Here is a 16669-nt window from a genome sequence, read left to right on the forward strand (position 1 = left end):
AGCACTAAGTACGCGCACCGTGCAAGTGCTCGCAGGGAAAGTTGCACCAAGGAAGCCTAATTCGCTGACGTATGAAGAAGCAGTCAGTCTTGGACGAATATTTTGACCCCAAGCGTCACGAGATAACGGAAAGCTTCCGCTTCTTCAATCGCTGCCAATTGGAAGGTGAGCCAATTCAACAGTTCATTGTTGAAATTCGGCGGATTGCGGATGGCTGTAACTTCGGTGACATGCTAGAAAGTATGCTACTTACAGAATCGTTTGCGGAGTCAGGTCAAGCTCTGTGCAGAAGCAGCTGTTAGCGAAAACAGACTTGACATTGAAAGACACCGAAGCAATAGCCATATCGGCAGAAGCAGCTGAAAACTGTTCAAACCAGATGTCTGCGGACCTTGTCCCCGTACTGAAGGTTAACGCGCCCCAAGCACGTGCGAATGAACCGGTGTTACAATGCGAACCTTGCGGAAGTAGGAAGCACAAGAGCAACGCTTGCGGATGGGTGAAAGCTAGGTGTTACCGCTGCGGGGTGTACGGTCATCTTGCGAAGATGTGCCTGAGCGACATGCGGAGAGTACGCCCAAAAACGCGTTTACAATCCAGGCAAGGCGAAGCTTTCGCAGTAACCGCGGGCTGAATGGAGGAAAATGCTGATAACGAGCACATCTGGACGCTAACCGCGCCCTCGGGAAGTCAGCTACAGCCTCCTATTCGCCGTACGTCCACATGGTGTGGCATTGATGAACCTATGATTGTGGACACCGGTTCGCCTGTCTGCGTCGTGGATAGAGAATTGTTTGAGAAACACCGTGAACAGTGGCCGCCGTTAAAACCAGCTTGCATCAAACTTTCCTGTTATCTCGGAAAACTGCCGGTATTAGGGGAGCTGAAAATGACTGTGTCCTACAACGACGAGAATGTTAAATGCTCCTTGATAGTGTTGAACTGTTCAGGTCCGAGCCTCTGTGGACGAGATTTGATTGCTAAGTTCAGCGAGGCAGCATCATCTGTGCTCAACGCATCCGCACAGCAAGGGCCTGGGGCAGAAAGCAGCCGCACCGCAGCCATCGATGCCCTGCTAGCGGAGTTCCAAGACGTCTTCAGCAGCGAGCTGGGCCTCATTGCTGGCCATCCTGCCCACCTGAAGCTGAAAGGAGCCCCGTCGAAGTTTTGTAAGGCCCGTTCTCTTCCTCTTGCGTTGCGCGACAGATTTTCAAAGGAGATTGACCGGCTAGTGTCACTTGGGGTACTGTCATCTGTAACACACGCCAAGTGGGCTACCCCCATTGTGCCGGTACTAAAGAAGGACGGTAACGTCAGCATCTGTGTTCATTTCAAGGTGACGATAAACCCTGTCTGTGAACTGGAACAGTATCCGTTACCAGCCATAGATGATATTTTTGCATGCCTGAATGGTGGCGACTACTTCAGTACCCTGGATTTATGAGACGCGTATAACCAAGTTCCTCTGCATGAGGAGTCAAGGAAGCTGTGCGTATTAAACACGCACCGCGGGTTGTTTTGTTTCAACCGACTGCCATTCGGCATAGCTTCGGCGCCTGCCATTTTTCAACGAAAGATAGAAACCGTTCTGCAGGGCTTGACGGGTGTCCAAGCTTACCTCGACGACGTCTTGGTGTCAGAAAAACACGGCAGCCTCGGCAGGATAAGACAAGTACTGCAGCGCTTCCGTGAGCATGGAGTAAGGCTCAGGCTTGACGAGTGCAGTTTTCGACAAGAGTCATTGACGTAGTATCGAAGCTTGGGCGTGTTGGTTAGACATCGGAGGGGATACAGCGCAAGAGAAAACGAGGACAAGAAAGGCGACGCACACAGAGCGCTGACTTACAACACTTTATTGGTAGAAAGGGAAGGAAGAACATTTATACACTTCGCTGACATGCGCCACAACCGGGGCAACTGACGTTTTTTTTTTTTTTTTTTTTGAACTTTATACATAGAGCAACCATCACTGCGCACACGGGCGTATCACTCATGGTCTGTTTAGATATGATATTTCATGAGATGAAAGTGCTATCGAAGGAGAGCTGATGCAACTGCTATCGAACTTTCTGATGAAGTCTGCCTCGATGATTTCGCGTGTCAACTGCAAAGAATGCCTGGCCAGGACCTCGCTTTTTTCAAAGAAGGGCGCGCAGCCACAGTCACGACAATGAATGCCCAAGTGGCCCTGAACCGTGTTGTACACATTGTTGTGGTGCTCTCTTAGACGGTCGTTTAAGCACCTACCAGTCTGTCCCACGTATTTCTTCCCACAGGACAGAGGAATCACGTATACCACGCCAGTGGTACAGGGCACAAACTGCTTTTTATGCTTCACAGAACAGCCATTACGGCTGCTACTCGAAGCAAACTTGCAAAGCTTGGACAACTTCTCCGGTGCGGAAAACACTACCTTAACGCCAGCACGTTGCCCTACCCTCTTAAGTTTGTGGGACAGATCATGTATGTACGGAAGTACAGCAAGTTTTTTCTTTTCAACGTGCGCAACTGGTACACGGTCATTTTCACCACGTCTGATTTGTTTTAACAGCTTTTCCGCCACAGCCGAAACCAGAGCCTTCGTATACCCTGCAGATACCAAGCGGCTAACCTGGGCGTCAAAACTTTTTTGCATCGAATGCGGACACGACCTTCTAAGGGCATTGACGAGGCACACATTCGCTATTCCTCTTTTTACTAATTTTGAATGAGCGGAATGGAATGACAGAAGTGGTTTTCCGCTCCTCGGTTCAAAACACCAACATACATGTTCGCTAGAGAGGTACAGTTTGATATCCAAGAACCTTAAGTAACCATTTTCGGGTAATTCGTGCGTCAGCTTCAGCGGAAGTAGGTTCTGCCTAAACACATTTAAGACTTCTTCCGCAGTTTGTTCAAATGACTCTTTCGGACAATCAATGAAAATCAAGAAATCATCTACATATCTGCACACTTTTCAACTACGGACACATCGAGGTTGGACAGAATATTGCGATCTTTTTGGGCAAGGTAGATATCGCTTAGGATAGGTGCCAGGCACGACCCGATGCAAACGCCACTTTTTTGTATGTACTGGCAACCTTCCCACGAGACAACCGTTGATTTTAGGTACATTGTCATCAAATTCATAAACCCGCTCACTGCGATCCCTGTGGCGTTCTGGAAAGCTGTTGGCCCGAAACTGTCAATAGCGTCTTCTACACATTTTAACATGTCGTCCTGTGGCAGAGAATAATATAAATCCTTAACGTCTACAGAAAAAGCACTCAGGCCCTTGCTGTTTTGCTTTAAAAACCTGATTACAGCGTCCGAGTCTTTTACTAGAAAGGGGTCGTCAACCGTTAGTAGCTTAAGCTTGCTTTGCAAAAATATTGCGACAGATTTCTGCCAGGTCCCTCTTTCGGTTACGATTACTCGCAGCGGGCAGTCATCTTTGTGTGTTTTAGCTGTAAAAAGGAAATCTAAGCTAAGCTTTGTTGATTTTTCGACAGACTTGGCTAACTTATCGAAGTTTAGAGAAGTAATGAGCCTCTTGGCCTCGGATTTTACTTTCTTCAAAGAGATACCATCGTCACGTCTGAATGCAGAGCTGATAGCCAGAGTGGCTTTGTCATTAAAGGTACCCGAACGTAAAACAGCAAAACCTCCTTCTTTGTCTGAAGGTAAAAGCACCAGAGATTGCGCCTTCAAGAAGGCTGCACGGCACTGTGACGTGGTTTTTGACGGAACAAAATGTCAACACCTTCCGAGACACACCTGTTTGATTCGTCCTCCGGCATGCGTTGAGCAACTTGCCTAACAAGCGTAAGCAGTTCATGTGGCGTTTTTCGAGGCTCCACAGCGAACTTTGGTCCAAGTCCCAGGATCTGGTTCACTTCTTCCGGAAGGGCAATTTCACCCACGATGTGCACACGGTTACTTGGCTGCGGCGGCTTCTTCGGAGTGCTGTCCCGTAAGGTAGTGAGCATGCGCTGCCAGAGGAACTCAGTCGCTCTGTCGATTAGCACACACAGTTCGCGCCATTTTTTCTTTGCCGTTGATGGTCTATCGAGATGATGCAGCTGCAGATAAAGGCTGTCGCGGTGAAGACGAGCTTGGCGTTGCCACTCGGCACGAAGAATCTTGCATATCCTCACTCCATGACCACTGGAGGGTGTGAATCCAGCACACAGTAATTTGACTTCTTGTGGCAGGATCTTAGCTCGGATACAGTATGCGAGAGAGCGAGCACGGCATGTTGCGCCGGCTATGTAGCTAACTAAGACACTGGGAGACGGCACAGCACATGGAAAAGGGCCCGTTGTACTAGAAATAAAGCGACTTAGTATCGAAGCTTGGGCGTGTTGGTTAGACATCGGAGGGGATACAGCGCAACCTACTTCCGCTGAAGCTGACGCACGAATTACCCGAAAATGGTTACTTAAGGTTCTTGGATATCAAACTGTACCTCTCTAGCGAACATGTATGTTGGTGTTTTGAACCGAGGAGCGGAAAACCACTTCTGTCATTCCATTCCGCTCATTCGAAATTAGTAAAAAGAGGAATAGCGAATGTGTGCCTCGTCAATGCCCTTAGAAGGTCGTGTCCGCATTCGATGCAAAAAAGTTTTGACGCCCAGGTTAGCCGCTTGGTATCTGCAGGGTATACGAAGGCTCTGGTTTCGGCTGTGGCGGAAAAGCTGTTAAAACAAATCAGACGTGGTGAAAATGACCGTGTACCAGTTGCGCACGTTGAAAAGAAAAAACTTGCTGTACTTCCGTACATACATGATCTGTCCCACAAACTTAAGAGGGTAGGGCAACGTGCTGGCGTTAAGGTAGTGTTTTCCGCACCGGAGAAGTTGTCCAAGCTTTGCAAGTTTGCTTCGAGTAGCAGCCGTAATGGCTGTTCTGTGAAGCATAAAAAGCAGTTTGTGCCCTGTACCACTGGCGTGGTATACGTGATTCCTCTGTCCTGTGGGAAGAAATACGTGGGACAGACTGGTAGGTGCTTAAACGACCGTCTAAGAGAGCACCACAACAATGTGTACAACACGGTTCAGGGCCACTTGGGCATTCATTGTCGTGACTGTGGCTGCGCGCCCTTCTTTGAAAAAAGCGAGGTCCTGGCCAGGCATTCTTTGCAGTTGACACGCGAAATCATCGAGGCAGACTTCATCAGAAAGTTCGATAGCAGTTGCATCAGCTCTCCTTCGATAGCACTTTCATCTCATGAAATATCATATCTAAACAGACCATGAGTGATACGCCCGTGTGCGCAGTGATGGTTGCTCTATGTATAAAGTTCAAAAAAAAAAAAAAATCGTCAGTTGCCCCGGTTGTGGCGCATGTCAGCGAAGTGTATAAATGTTCTTCCTTCCCTTTCTACCAATAAAGTGTTGTAAGTCAGCGCTCTGTGTGCGTCGCCTTTCTTGTCCTCGTTTTCTCTTGCGCTGTATCCCCTCCGATGTCATTGACGTATCTCGGTCTGCACCCAATCGAGAAGAACGTCGAGGCGATCGCGCAAGCCTCTAACCCACAGAACGTTCAGCAGTTGCGGTCTTTTCTGGGCATGCTCACATTCTATTTAAAGTTCGTGCCGAACATGTCTTCGTTACTTGCACCGTTGTACAAGCTATTAGAGAGCAACACACCTTGGTCTGGGGAAAGTCTCAATAAGCAGTTTTCCGTAACGCAAAACAATGCCTCCGAGAACCGCTGTTCTGGCCCACTATGATCCCAAGAGACCCCTCAAGCTAGAATGCGACGCCTCGCAAGATGGAATAGGTGCTGTGCTTTTCCATACCTTCGGGAAGATCAACAAACCCATCGGTTTCCAATCTAGAACGTTGACAAGGGCGGAGAAGAAATACCCTTGCTCTTGTGTTTGGAGTGTGTAAATTCCGTGATTACCTCGTAGGCCGAGAATTCGTTTTGGTCACGGACCACCAGCCGCTCGTGAGCCTGATGAGGGCGGACCGACCAACTCCAGTCTTGGCAGCCGCCAGAATACATCGCTGGGCGCTGTGCCTTGGTGGATTTCGCTACCAACTTCAATATTCTCAGCGTAAGCAGCTGCTGAACGCTGACGCCCTCAGTAGACTGCCACAGCGGATGGCAGAGTCTGACCTCCACGAAGTAGATCCACCAGACTATGTACTAGCCTTGGTTGGTTTCAATGAGGCAACTGTGTCACTCGAAGAACTAAAGCGGTTGACTGCAGATGACCCCCTCTTAGTCAAGTGATGAATTTCACGAAGGTCGGCTGGCCGTCCTGCACAAAAGGCCTGGACGCGAATATGGCACCCTTCGTCGAGAAGAAATTGTAGCTGTCTTTGGCTCACGGGTTGTTGTACTGGGGCCGTCGAGTAGCCGTCCCGATGAAGGTGCAACGTCACGTCCTATACCTTTTGCATGAGACACACCAGGCATCGTCGGCCATGAAAGCGGTCACTAGATCGTCATTTTGGTGGCCAGGCTTAGATGGCGATATAGCGCGGGTTACCGCATCTTGTCACATCTGTGTTTAAAAGATGCCCATGCCAAAGTCAGCAAGTCCGATGAGCTGGCCCCCTACCACAGAAAAGTGTTCACGACTGCATATTGATTTTGCTGGTCCTATTGCAGGGAGCATGATTCTAGTGGTCGTGGACACTCGCAGTAAGTGGGTCAGAGGGGTGCCCATGAGACAAGCCAACGCTGCGTGCACAGTCAGCAGCTTGCGTGCTATCTTCTGCCGAATTGGCGTGCCACGAACCATCGTCTCTGATAACGGAGTGCAGTTTACTAGTGACACGTTTTAACTTTTCTCAAGATGAACAATATAAAGCACCTGCGCACAGCTGTTTATCAGCCACAATCGAACGGTCTGGCAGAAAGAGCAGTCAGGACCATTAGGGATGAACTCAAGAAGTTAAATGAGGGACGCTTGGAAGAAAACCTAAACAAGCTGCTTTTCAATGACAGGAGGACGCCGAACAGCTCTGGGAAATCGCCGTCAGAACTTCTCTTCGGATATCAAATACGATCCCGCCTGGATGCATGTTTTCCTCCTGCATGCGCAGGTTCGTCTGATGACGCGCATGAGTGGCCACTGCCAACACTGGGCGCTGCTGTGTGTGCTCGGAACTTCGGAACGGGTGAAAGATGGACGCCAGGAACTGTTGAATCTACTGCAGGGTCTCGGATGGTTCGAGTACGAACGCCGGCCGGAGTTTTAGGACGACATGTTGACCAGTTGCGAGAGCGGCAATGTTCGACACCCACGATAGACTCGGATCAAGAACCGGATAGGCAAGCATCACAATCGGGCACTACTAGCGACCATGAACAGTCGCCGATGCCACGAACTGAACAGAGGGGTACTGCAGCAGCTGATCCCGAAGTTCACCTGGAAGCCACAGCTAGTAACACTGCCACGGCCGAGCCCGACAAACCAGCTCAAGTCTTGCGGCGCTCTACTCGTCAACGAAAACCAATGCAGCCACTTCAGTATTAAGGGAAGAGAGACGTTGTAAAGTGACGTCAGTCCTTATCAAACTGATCAGCACGTGCTGGTGGCGCATGCGCCTTTCGTTTGCTCTCTCTCCCCCCTTCCCCCTTCAGTTGATTTATATACGCTTCCAAGCGGGAGGAATAAACGATTACGTTTCGCCGGTCAACTGCGTGCTGTCGTACTTGTGCACACGCCCTGTGTGTGTCGGAACTATGTAACATAAATCTTCAGCAGTGTTGCACTACTACTAATAATTGCTGGAGTTCTACGTGCCAAAACCACCACATGTTTATGAAGGCGCGCCGTGGAGGAGGGCTACGGAAATTTCGACCACCTAGGGTTCGTTAACGTGCATCTAAATCAAAGTACACGACCCTTTAGCATTTTCGCCTCGTTCGAAAATGCTGCAGTCGCCATCAAACCTGTGCCCTTTGGGTCAGCAGCCGAGCACCGTAACCGCTGTACCACCGCGGCAAACATCAGCAACTATGAGAGAGAAAAAAATAAGTAGAAGAAAGACGGCATTGGGATTAGAACTCGCGCTCCAGCGAGTACGCGCGAACAGCCAGCACGGACGATCAGATCAGCCCATTCAGCCACAGCGCACGGCGGTTGTAATAATAATAATATCTGGGGTTTAACGTCCCGAAACCACGATTTCATTATGAGAGACGCCGTAGTGGAGGGCTTCGGAAATTTCGACCACCTGGGGTTCTTTAACATGCACCTAAATCTAAGTAAATGGGCCTCAAACATTTTCGCCTCCATCGAAAATGCAGCCGCCGCGCCCGGGATTCGATCCCGCGACCTTCGGGTCAGCAGTCGAGCACCATAATCACTAGACCACCGCGGCGGGACGCACGGCGGTTGGCACGTAATGCGATAGGTATTATAAAGATACTACGGCGAAACACGCCACTGTGTTGTAGAAAACTTCAATTTGCAACGTGTTTTCATTCACGCAAAACCATGATCGTGGCCTCAAATGAAAGCTTCGTCTTCGTACTATTACATCTCCGACAAATTTGCTGGTTTCTGTCTAGTGTTTTTCAGACGGCTCGTTTTTGTCCCGAAAAAAAAAGCGTACTTTCAGCAGCCTCCACAGGTTCCCATTGTTTAAACTTTAGCCGTCGTGGGAACAGAACGTGAAGCCGCGATGTTAACAATGCTGGATTTGTGAAGTGCGGTACAGCTCCTAGAACGTGCCTTTCTAAGAAGTTTTGGCAGTTGTGCCTCTACGATTTTTGATCGCGGAAAAATGACCCAGTCCCATTGAAAACGTGAGCGCTTCCAGCAGTGGCCGCTAGAAGCGCTCATCGTCGAGTCTGCCTGAAACCTGAGTATGTTCTCATTCGTAAAAAGCCATTAGTCAATGATATCAGCGCTTCTAGCGGCCACTGCTGGAAGTGCTGATCATCCAGTCTCCCTTAAACCTGGGTATGTTCTCATTCATAAGAAGCCGTTAGTCATATGATATCAGCGCTTCTAGCGGCCACTGCTGGAAGCGCTGATCATCCAGTCTCCCTGAAACTTGGGTATGTTCTCATTCATAAAAAGCAGTTAGTCATTTGTTATCAGCGCATCTAGCGGCCACTGCTGGAAGCGCTGATCATCCAGTCTCCCTGAAACCTGAGTATGTTCTCATTCGTAAAAAGCCATTAGTCAATGATATCAGCGCTTCTAGCGGCCACTGCTGGAAGTGCTGATCATCCAGTCTCTCTTAAACCTGGGTATGTTCTCATTCATAAGAAGCCGTTAGTCATATGATATCAGCGCTTCTAGCGGCCACTGCTGGAAGCGCTGATCATCCAGTCTCCCTGAAACCTGGGTATGTTCTCATTCATAAAAAGCCGTTAGTCATATGATATCAGCGCTTCTAGCGGCCACTGCTGGAAGCGCTGATCATCCAGTCTCCCTGAAACCTGGGCATGTTCTCATTCATAAAAAGCCATTAGTCAATGATATCAGCGCTTCTAGCGGCCACTGCTGGAAGTGCTGATCATCCAGTCTCCCTTAAACCTGGGTATGTTATCATTCATAAGAAGCCGTTAGTCATATGATATCAGCGCTTCTAGCGGCCACTGCTGGAAGCGCTGATCATCCAGTCTCCCTGAAACTTGGGTATGTTCTCATTCATAAAAAGCCGTTAGTCATTTGTTATCAGCGCATCAAGCGGCCACTGCTGGAAGCGCTGATCATCCAGTCTCCCTGAAACTTGGGTATGTTCTCATTCATAAAAAGCCGTTAGTCATATGATATCAGCGCTTCTAGCGGCCACTGCTGGAAGCGCTGATCATCCAGTCTCCCTGAAACTTGGGTATGTTCTCATTCATAAAAAGCCGTTAGTCATATGATATCAGCGCATCAAGCGGCCACTGCTGGAAGCGCTGATCATCCAGTCTCCCTGAAACCTGGGCATGTTCTCATTCATAAAAAGCCGTTAGTCATATGATATCAGCGCTTCTAGCGGCCACTGCTGGAAGCGCTGATCATCCAGTCTCCCTGAAACCTGGGCATGTTCTCATTCATAAAAAGCCATTAGTCAATGATATCAGCGCTTCTAGCGGCCACTGCTGGAAGTGCTGATCATCCAGTCTCCCTTAAACCTGGGTATGTTATCATTCATAAGAAGCCGTTAGTCATATGATATCAGCGCTTCTAGCGGCCACTGCTGGAAGCGCTGATCATCCAGTCTCCCTGAAACTTGGGTATGTTCTCATTCATAAAAAGCCGTTAGTCATTTGTTATCAGCGCATCAAGCGGCCACTGCTGGAAGCGCTGATCATCCAGTCTCCCTGAAACTTGGGTATGTTCTCATTCATAAAAAGCCGTTAGTCATTTGTTATCAGCGCATCTAGCGGCCACTGCTGGAAGCGCTGATCATCCAGTCTCCCTGAAACCTGGGCATGTTCTCATTCATAAAAAGCCGTTAGTCATATGATATCAGCGCTTCTAGCGGCCACTGCTGGAAGCGCTGATCATCCAGTCTCTCTGAAACCTGGGTATGTTCTCATGCATAAAAAGCCGTTAGTCATTTGATATCAGCGCATCTAGCGGCCACTGCTGGAAGTGCTGATCATCCAGTGTCCCTGAAACCTGGGCATGTTCTCATTCATAAAAAGCCATTAGTTATATGATATCAGCGCTTCTAGCGGCCACTGCTGGAAGCGCTGATCATCCAGTCTCCCTGAAACTTGGGTATGTTCTCATTCATAAAAAGCCGTTAGTCATTTGATATCAGTGCATCTAGCGGCCACTGCTGGAAGCACTGATCATCCAGTCTCCCTGAAACCTGGGCATGTTCTCATTCATAAAAAGCCGTTAGTCATCTTGGGGTGGCTCAATGCCGGATAGCTCGGAGCTGGAGTTGCTCTATCCAGTTTATCCTTCACCCAGTCGGATAACGATGAGCTTATTGTAATCACTTTGAGACGTGTCAAGTGTGAGCTCCGCTTCAAGGTCGATTACGTGCCTAATATTGTTCTTCCAGTCTTCCACTGTAACGTTGCTGACCTTGTCAATTCACATGTTTTCGACCGCGTACAGCTTGAGGTCTCTGCAGTGGCGTAAATCATGGGCGCGAGGGGTGGCGACGCTCCTTGCAAGTGTCCCCACCTTCCAAAGAGCAGGAACGGAATACAAAAGGGAGAACAGCTGCTTTCTATTTGAAAATGCCCTGTAGACCATAATTCGATGTTTGACAGCGGAAGGAATGAGGGCTAAATTGGAAGACACACAGAGCGCTGAACTTACAACTGGCTATAATTTCGAGCGTACAGCAATACATATGCGCTTTTCACCAGGAAAAAAAAAGAACAGAGCAAATGAAGCATACCAAGAATTCCAGAAAGAAATTGTAGAAGACCAAATTTTTTTAAAGATAATAAAAAGTGCATGAGTGCAGCTTCGCTTGCTCTTTCGAGCAACGAAAGTGAAGTTCTTGTGATCGTAAAATATGTGATATCGATGATGGGTTGTTGCTTCGTGTGGTTGCAATTTTGTGTACGCCAGTCCTGCAACTGTCGCGTGACTGAAATCACGTAGCATCACACAACAGCTATTTACGTGACTACAATCACGTAACACCACGCAACAACTAGTCGTGTAACTAAAAATCACGTAACATCACGCAATTAATCACGCTACTAAAATCTCGTACCATCGCGTAACTGTTCACGTGACATGTTTCCACCAAAAACTTCGGAAAAACTGGGTGGCGCGAGGCAACCACAGCGTCTGCACTGGACTCTAATAAATGTTGTACTTGCTCTCTCACCCGACTAAAGTCACATCACGTAAGTACTAGCGACGTGACATTTTCCCTTCAGAACCACGTAACAAGTGCGTAGTGTGGGAACCGACCGAAACCTGAGAATAGAATATCCAAGCCTAGCCATTACCTAGTACTACTAGCAAAAACTGCACCTCTAGCAAAAGCTTGATATTACTAGCAAGACCTAAGAAGAAGCTTACTCTAACACTAGCTCCGCTGTCGGTTCCAGCCTTGCGCAACTAGTACAAGCTGCGCAAATTTTTATGTATAGCTGTGTAAAATGCGCATCTTACAGTTGTACGCTTAGGTCGGCTGCAAGTGCGTGAGAAAAGCTGCTCAATCACTAGATTTTCGTTTTGTAACTGGCAGCGCCAGTCTCTGGACTTCCCCAGAGATTTGATCCACACACGTCATATTGCCGCGTGTGTTATGTTTCATGAGTTGAAGCTACACCCCCCAAGACTGTCAGCAACGCTCAGCGCAAACCGCGCCACATTGTTCGCGAAGCTTCCCGATCATTGTAGATCGTTTTGTTAAAATTGCGCGCCGCACGCGAACGTTCCAGCTTTGTCGAGAGATAACGCCGCCACCAGCGATATCGCTGGAAAGTTCGATAGCGCCTATATAAAAGCCGACACGCTTGACCGTTTGTCAGTTGATCGACGGTCGAAGCTCTGTTCGACGCTATCAGTGCATTGCTGTAGTTTGACCTTCAGTTTTCCCGGCCACAAGTTCGGCCAAATAAACAGTTTCATCTCGGACGTGCTGACTGCTGTCTTCGTCGACGTCACGACCACGTGACATCTGGTGGAGGTGCTGCTTCATGATCCGGAAGCCACCGCGGAGCGCTGACCCAAGCCCAAGCCGCGAAGACGACGACTCTAAGGTCAACCCGGATCCTGGAACCAGCCGCCGGCAGAAGGGACTACAACCAGAGTACGGGCTCCTTCCCGAAAACCCCAGGCAGCCGAAGACCGTCACATCTACCGCCGAGACGATGACAGACCCCCTGCCACCTACAACGGTAGTGATGCAACAGCCAAGGGAGCCACCAACTTTCCGTGGATCGTCGTTTGAAGACCCGGAGAGCTGGCTGGAGACGTACGAGCGAGTCGCCGCCTTCAACCACTGGGACACTGAAGAGAAGCTGCGCCACGTCTACTTCTACTTAGAAGACGCCGCGAAGACGTGGTTCGAAAACCATGAATCGAGCCTTCAATCATGGGACCTCTTTCGGACGACGTTCCTCAATACCTTCGCGAGCATCGTCCGCAAGGAAAAGGGCCGCTGCTTTGTTGGAGACCCGGGTGCAGCTGCGAAACGAAAACGTCACCATCTTCACCGAAGAGATGACTCGACTTTTCCGTCAGGCCGACGCTGCGATGGCGGAAGACAAAAAAGTTCGCCTGCTCATGCGGGGTGTCAAACAAGAACTTTTCGCGGGACTTGTCCGCAACCCGCCCACGACGGTCGCCGAATTCCTCAACGAGGCTACGACTATTGAAAAGACACTGGACATGCGGACGAAACAGTACAACCGCTCACAGCTGTCTGCATCCTATTCCGAAGTGCACTCACTAGCCACCAACGACTTGCGCGAAACCATCCGAGCGATCGTGCGGGAGGAGTTGCGCAAGCTGTTACCTTCGCCGCAGCCTCTGGTGGATTCGATCGCAGACATTGTCCGCGAGGAAATCAAAGAGTCACTGGGTGTTCCTCAGCCGGCACCGCCGCAGCTTCAAGCAATGAGTTATGCTGCTGCAGCCCGACGCAACGCCCTCCCTCCTCGCCCGCGTCAAGGCGCCGCTCCGCCCCAGCAGTTCCGCCGCCAGGCACCACCGCCGCCACCACCGACGCCATACCGCCTGCCAACCGGCCAGCGATACACGCCGAGGAAGACCGACGTTTGGCGTGCCCCCGACCATCGTCCACTCTGCTACCACTGCGGAGAAGCCGGCCACACCTACCGCCGCTGGCAGTATCGACGGATGGGACTGCGCGGGATCGCCATCGACGCGCCGCGTCCACAGCAGGGTGAACGACCACGTGACGACATCGCCGACTATCTGGCAGGAGCGCAGTGGACCCCCCAAGGCACCTTCCCGATCGCCGTCGCCAGGCCGCTACGCCTCTCCCCAACGCCGCCAGTACACTGGCCCATTCCGGGGCCGGTCGCCTAGCCCGTATCCGGAAAACTAAGGGCAGCAACCGATGGAGGTGCGGTTGCTGTACGACGAAACATCGAAGATCCTCCGCCGTCGACGACGACGCCACGACGAAACCTTGAAGACCCGACGCTAACCAGACAGAGCCCTGACGACGAAGCCTCGCGGACCGAAGTGGACCTGACAACGCAACGGGGAAGCAGCGGAACAAACCGACGTAGCCGTGACCCGACGCCACGACCTAACTGCAATGCAAGACGACGAACTAGCGACCTCGACGTCCTTATCGACGGCCACAGCGTCACAGCTCTCGTCGACACCGGAGCCGACTATTCTGTCATCAGTGGATCGTTCGCCGCGAAGCTGAAGAAAGTTAGGACAGCCTGGAAAGGCCCCGAAATCCGGACAGCTGGAGGTCATCTAGTAACACCGGAGGGAATCTGCACAGCGAGACTCACCATTAACATCCGGATTTATCCCGCGAACTTCGTAGTCCTGCAGCGTTGCTCGAGAGAGGTCATTCTTGGTATGGACTTGTTAAGCCTTCATGGTGCAGTCATCGATCTGAGATCCAAGTCGATAACACTATTCACAGAAAAAGCACTACCGCCGTACACACCGCCAGAAAAACACGCCTTGAATGTGCTGGAAGACCAGGTCACCATTCCCCCTCGCTCCAGCGTCATCATTTCCGTCGGCACTCAGAAATCAGCAGACCTGGAAGGCGTCGTCGAGGGCTATCAGCACCTGCTTCTGAACCGTCAGATTTGCGTCGCAAGAGGCTTAGCCGAGCTGCGCGATGACAAAGGAAAGGTAGTGCTGACAAACTTCAGCCACGAATATAGGCACCTAAACATTGATACGACGGTCGCCTACATCGACGAATTAGTGGACGCCAGCAATGCTTTCGCCTTCTTCGATGCTACCGAACCTGCTTCGAAGGATCGAGATCCCCAAACAGAGTTCGACGTCAACCCGAGCCTCCCGAAGCACAAGCAATACCAGCTTCAAGCCCTGCTCCTGCAATTCAAGGACTGCTTTTCGTCGTCGTCAAGAATTCGACAGACCCCAGTTGCGAAACATCGCATCATAACGGAAGAAGGTGCCCGACCAATCCGTCAGAGCCCGTACCGAGTTTCGACGCGAGAACGGGAGGCTGTTAAGAAACAAGTCGACGAAATGCTACGCGACATCATCCAGCCGTCGAAGAGTCCGTGGGCATCCCCCGTGGTGCTAGTGAACAAGAAGGATGGAACTCTACGTTTTTGCGTCGATTATCGTCGCCTCAACAAAGTGACGAAGAAGGACGTGTATCCCCTTCCCCGGATAGACGACGCCCTGGATCGATTACACAACGCAAAGTACATTTTCGTCGATGGACCTCAAGACCGGTTACTGGCAAATCGAAGTCGACGAGAGAGACCGAGAAAAGACTGCATTTATAACACCAGACGGCCTGTTCGAGTTCAAGGTCATGCCCTTTGGTCTTTGCTCGGCACCTGCGACATTTTGTTATGGATACAGTACTGGCCGGCTTGAAGTGGCAGACGTGCCTCGTGTACTTGGACGTACGTCGTTGTGTTTTCCTCAAACTTCGACGAACACCTTCGGCGCCTTGAAGCTGTACTTCAAGCAGTCAGGACCTCCGGACTCACCCTGAAGCCTGAAAAGTGCCGCTTCGCGTACGAGGAGCTCTTGTTTTTGGGTCACGTGATCTGCAAAGATGGTGTTCGCCCGGACCCGCGCAAAACAGCTGCCATCGCTGCCTTCCCGCCACCCACCGTTAAGAAGGCCGTACGCCGTTTTCTCGGCTTGTGCGCCTACTACAGACGTTTCGTCAAGGAATTTTCACGAATAGCCGAGCCACTAACGCACCTCACGAAGACCGACGTGCCATTCAAGTGGGAAATGGCGCAAATCGAGGTATTTGAAGAACTTAAACGACGCCTTCAGATGCCTCCGATACCAGCGCATTTCGACGAAGACGCCGATACGGAAATCCACACCGACGCAAGCTGCGTAGGACTCGGCGCCGTCCTCGTGCAGAAGACTGACGGGCTGGAAAGGGTCATCAGTTATGCTAGCCGGTCGCTATCAAAGGCAAAAATAACTATTCCACAACAGAAAAGGAGTGCCTGGCCATCATCTGGACTACATCGAAATTTCGCCTCTATCTCTACGGCCGGCCCTTCAAAGTTGTGAGCGACCACCACGCCTTGTGTTGGCTAGCTAACTTGAAGGACCCTTCAGGTCGCCTCGCACGGTGGAGCCTACGACTGCAAGAATTCGACATTACCGTCGTGTACAAGTCCGGACAAAAACACTGACGCCGACTGCCTGTCTCGTGCCCCCGTCGACGCGCCGCCGCAAGACGACGGACGATGACTGCTTCCTCGGAACTATAAGTGCCGATGACTTCGCTGAAAGGCAACGAACCGACGCGGAACTTGGGGCCTTATGGAGTTACCTCGAGTACAAAACCGCCGATGTTCCGAAGGTATTCAAGCGAGGACTGCCGTCGTTTTTCTTGCGGAACGGCGTTCTCCTGAAGAAGAACTTCTCACCGCTTCGAGCCGACTACCTTCTTGTCGTGCCTTCATCATTGCGACCACAAGTCCTCCAGGCCCTACACGACGACCCGACGGCTGGACACCTCGGTGTTTCCCGCACGCTCGCCTAGAATACAGGAAAAATACTACTGGCCACGCCTTGCTGCCGACGTAACCAAACGTTAAGACTTGCGAGATTCCCAACGACG

The 16669-nt window shown here is 50.6% G+C and overlaps 1 protein-coding gene across 1 annotated transcript in view; it reads left to right on the forward strand.

The window, feature by feature from the left end:
- The window catches only part of LOC119394579 (collagen alpha-1(II) chain), a gene marked incomplete in the record, with an annotated part of 1710759 nt that overhangs the window by 598007 nt on the left and 1096083 nt on the right, over positions 1-16669 (forward strand).

This window comes from Rhipicephalus sanguineus, chromosome 5 (genome assembly GCF_013339695.2).
Source record: "Rhipicephalus sanguineus isolate Rsan-2018 chromosome 5, BIME_Rsan_1.4, whole genome shotgun sequence".
Lineage (NCBI taxonomy): Eukaryota > Metazoa > Arthropoda > Arachnida > Ixodida > Ixodidae > Rhipicephalus > Rhipicephalus sanguineus.